The sequence below is a fragment of the Poecilia reticulata genome, chromosome 5, assembly GCF_904066995.2.
Source record: "Poecilia reticulata chromosome 5, P_reticulata-male-v2, whole genome shotgun sequence".
Classification (NCBI taxonomy): domain Eukaryota; kingdom Metazoa; phylum Chordata; class Actinopteri; order Cyprinodontiformes; family Poeciliidae; genus Poecilia; species Poecilia reticulata.
The window spans coordinates 23,169,285-23,174,421 of NC_088834.1; positions in this window are offsets into that span (position 1 = coordinate 23,169,285).

Here is a 5,137-nt window from a genome sequence, read left to right on the forward strand (position 1 = left end):
TATCTCTAAAAAAGTAAATGAGCTTATAACAGATACCAAAGTCTTGTGAATCACTGAACTTTGAGTTTTAATTGCTTAGATTCAATTTGTTATTGCAGGCATCAGATGCCATTGTTTTCCACAAGCTAACTTTATCCTCTCTACATAAATACAGAGGTCCACTGTCATGTTTAAAAACCTATTTGTTTTCAAGCAACAGCTGACGTTTCTCTGGTTGATCCCTATCGCTCTATTAACCAGTGCAGGCCTGCTTAAAACAGCAAGTTTCCCAGTTAATCAGCTTCCAAAATGAAACCAAACAAGTCGCCTGGAAAATAAAAGCCAGTTTTTAAAAACTGCAAAATTAACACTATTTACAAGTTTGAGCTCTAATTTTTACCTGAGACATAAATTCCCTGATCTGATCTAATTACTTTGTTGGAGCTGTTTTTGTTGCGCCCCATATAAAATGGTGAATATTTTACATTTGACACCGTGTGTCAATGCTATATAGTAGCGGTAAGAATTTTGTAAAGTTTTTGTTTTTTCTACACGGGCATGAAAAGGGATTTGTTCCTTAGATGTCGTATTTCTTGGCCCTTGAATGTTTCAGATCATTAAACAAGTCTTAAAATTAAACAGAAATACACTGGATAAATACAGAATCCAGTTTTCAAGTAATTATTTTCTTTATTTTAAATTACAATTGACCCTTAAACTGCTCGTTATTCTTGGCGGCCATCAAGCATTTGCTTGGCACTCACTCTTTCACATGGAAGAATTTGGCGGAGGAATTTTTAATCCAGCCTCAATGGAGGACGGCCATTAATGGGAGCGGAAGAAACCCTCCGTGTTCGTACATTCTCTGTTTTATTGTTGAATTAAGTGACGCGGTTGAGGTCAGCGGTGCTTCAGATGAGTCATTGATGCTCCCTTGGAGTTACTTTGGGAAGCTGGATTCCACCACGGCTCCATGTTTCTCTGTGTGTCAATAATGTGTCTAATAATGATGTTTTGCTGAAGTTTCAGAACCTTAAAAATAATTTTGGAAGGTTTTCTGGACCAGCAGATGTCAGTGAATTTCTTCATTATGTGTTACTTTTAAAGATCCTTTTTGTCTACTTGATTTTTTTTCAGGCAGGTTCCATTCAGCAGATTTATTGATCGAACAGATCTGGCAATAGTCTGGCTGAGGCAGCTGAACAAAAACCAGAGGTGGTTAATCACACCGTGGTTAATATATTTTCATATCAGACCAGTTCGGTTTGGACAGCTTTCTTGTTTAATGAATTATAAATCATGATGCAAAAACTGGTTTCTGTATTCGCTTAGGTTATCTTTGTTTTATTTTAGAATGAATTTTGATCACCTGTAGTGTTTAGGTTAACACAAAAACAGAAGAAATATGTATTACACTAACTATTAACAAGAAAGAACCTGCTTCCCAACATTTATTTTTTTATATGACATCATTTCGGGGTCCCTGGGAGAATAAAGAAATATTGATTAAGTGACAGACAAGATGTGAAGGTTCATAAACACTATGAGAGATGTGCAACTAGCTAACTGTTAGCCACTACCTCTGAGGACGTTCGGATCTGTTTTTGAGAAATCCGGACTGCATTTCATCACCTATTGCTCACATTTTGAATAAATTATCTCTTCAGATCTGAACTTAAAAACAAAACTCTCAAAGAATCCTTGAAACATGCTTTGCAGGCTATTAAACATTTATTACTCTAAACACATAAAATCTTTTTCATGTCTATTTGGCAGTAAGGCATGTCAAAACTACACGATAGACTTCTGATGCCTAGACTGAATGTTACAGATTTATTTATTTATTATTTATTTAAGTATTGTAAAACCTCCATGTCATCTTGTTGCCTTAACCTGAGGTCCTGTCATGTCTTATGATCAGCAAGTGTTGTTACACCCGTTCCTCTTCAGGCTACTTATTTCCACCAGCTGCTTTTCGAAACTTTCTACGATTCTACAAATGTATAGTAGCAAAAGTGCCAAAAGAAAAAGGAGGAAGCTTTCCTATGATGGAAAACGTCGGCTGGACAATTTGCAGTGGTTGTGAAATGAAAACGCACATTGTGTAAGGGTTACATGATGTTTTGATATTTTCATTCTCACACTAATAGTGCAAGAGGAAATAAAAGTCTGCATGGCACACTGCTAGTTTTTGGTTGTTTTTTTTGTTTTTTTAGCTACAAAATTAAAAGTATTTCATAGTTTTCACATCAAATCTATACATTTCTGCAACTCAGTTGAAAACCGACCAAACTGAGAGGCATAAAGTGTACGTGTACATCTATGTCTCCACTCATGCAAGACTCTAGGATATTTTAGTAGCCAAGTGCGTCAGACAGTGCTCAGGCTCGGTCTGTGTGATTGACTGTATGAGCTACTGGCCAAACTCCCCTCACCCCCACCCAGCACCACCACCTTTAAGCTTAGGGAGAAAAGTGTTATTTCTTCAAAAGCCCCATTTGAGAAACCCAGCAAGCCTGTAATTGCAAGGGAAAAGGCCGAACAACCTGCCAAACCAAACACTTGAGAGGGAATTTGAAATATTGTAAACAGTGGAGTAACCCACTCACTGTCGAGACCGAGACCTAGCTGGGGGGAGGTGGTGGGAGGGGGGGTAAGAGAGGAGAGCCATGGGAGACGTGGGGGTGTTTGTGCACACAGTGTGAGAGAGAAATGCCTTCAGATTCACAAGTGGGAGTTATGACAACAGCTCACTGTCACCTTTGAAGCTCCAACATAAGGAGTCTGTTGAATAGTCGAAGACTTCTTCTTTATACGTCTCCGCAGATCTAAAACCTGACCCAGCTTTTCTTCATTCCCACACTGACGTTCTCATGTCAGCAACACCTCCCGTTCAACGGTCCTGAACAGTAAATGTAGTTTATGATCACCAGTACCCCCTTTTATGTGTTGACACAATATTTTTCTTGTGCTGTCAAATCAAAGTGGGGAATTATTATTCTAGCGCAACCCCGTTTTCCAGTCTCAGTGACCCGAGTCGTGCTTTCCTGAAGCTGGAACCATTAAAACTCCGTTTGGGTTCAATGCAACTCTGCAGTTTTATGAGCTTAAGCACCCCACCCGGCCTTCAACCCCCCCACGGCCGCCACCACCAATCCCGCGCCCTCCCCTCCGCGCTTTCCTCACTTGCTTTTTTTCATTCTCTCCTTTCAAAACCCCAAATCCCCCCGACACCAATTAGAAGGCAAAAACGGAAATCTTTGACCAAACATGACATTTACAGGCTAGAACTCGAGACTTTTAATAGCTACCCCCAACCCCTCCTACCCACACAACCCCCCTACCAATCCAAAGCTCAGGAGCTTGCGTGAATGCAAAGGGCCCACGCACATTAGATTTGTGTCTTGTTTTTGTTTTTTTACACCTGGTGTTTTAGTCTGGCTACAAAAATGTGGCATTGGTCCTTTCACTCATGTCACCCTGTGAAAGACCACCACCCTCAGCGCCGATCTGTGCCAGTCGCCACAAAATTACGTCTACATGTGTTTGTACGGCTGAGCTTTACCACAGCATTAATTAAGATGGAAACACATCATTAACTTTGACGCCCCCCCTCAGCCCCCTGTCCCATACCCTACGCCCCCCTCCTCTGCTTTGGGACTACAGAGAGTACACAAAACCATTGGGTAATTACTGATAATTAAATCAATTACCGGCAGTCTTCGACTCGCCAGCTCTGGGTGGCAGCAACTGTGTCGGGCACTACAAATATTTGAACAGTGCAACCTAAATATTCTGTGCGAGCTGCTTTTACTGTGGAGAAAAACCCATCCAGTGCCAGCCTGCTTGACCGTGGCCATGCGGGCGGCACCAGCGGGCCGCACGGCCCGTATGCGCTCGAGCGTTAATGAGGAAGAGGCAAAGTCAGCATTTCCTTCCTCCGGACGAAGCTCTGCAATTTTATCTCAATCATACTTTGCTTTGAACGGTTTTTGAACAACTGTAAAAAGAATTGTGGGGGTGATTATATTGTTTTTATTCCATTTTTTTTCTCTAGATTGCTATCTGGTGGTCTTGCAGTCATGGCTGACAGAGAAGAGATAAAATGGACCATTTACTGCCTCCTTAGAAGGTGGGCTCAGGCACACAGAGAGAGAGAGAGACAGAGACAGAGACAGTAAGCCAGGGAGACCGCAGGGTCGCGCAAAAGCATTCATACCACGTGAACCTTCACACGTTTTTATCACAGAACCGCTGCAAATGTCAAGGAATTTTAATGTAAATTTATGTGCTATCCAACATAAAGTACAGCATAATTGTAAAGTCTACATTCTTACACATTTCTGATGTGAAAATGATTGACCTTTCAAGGAGCATTCAGTCCTTTTCTCCCATTTTGCATAAATGCAAGAGTTCGTAGTAAGTTTATGCAAGGACTTTTTGTACAGTAGTCAGACTTTCAATATGGAAACGGACAGATGGACTGGATTGGACTGGATTGATGGAGGCCCCTTTAAGATAATAATAAAGCCTGGAGATACAACATTATGTTTTTCTTTATTCAAACTCATGCAGATCCCCTGAATTAGGATCAAATTTAAGACTTTTCGCGACTGTGTAAGAACCCTACAAAAAAGCAATTTTCCAAACTTATATAAATAAAAAGAAAGTGATATTTGCTGTTGTATTCTGCCCCTTTCACTCTGACATTAATCAAATCATGTGCAAGACATCACCTAATTCGTAAACAGAGTCAATATGTGTTTATTTTGTTCTCAGTAAAAAATACAGGTGTTCTGTAAAGGCCGCAACCTTTTGTTAGAGAGCATTAGTTAAGACCAAGCGGGGAAAAAAAAAAACAACTGATCCGGGAAAATGGAGTGAAGAAGTTTAAACCAGGGTTGGGTAATAAAATAATATCTCAAGCTTTGAACATCCAGAGATGGAAAGAGTGTGGCCTACCTAGGCTTGGCAAAGCACTTAAACACAAAGTAACTCTGGGGAAGCTGCAGAGTTCAAGTGTTTACATAACAACTATTAGATACATCCTTCACAAATCTGACAATTGTGGGAGAACACAAAAAAAAAAGAAATTCATCGTTTCATGAAAGTTTGCAGTTTATCACGAGCCATGTATCGAGCTCAGGATGTGGAAAAA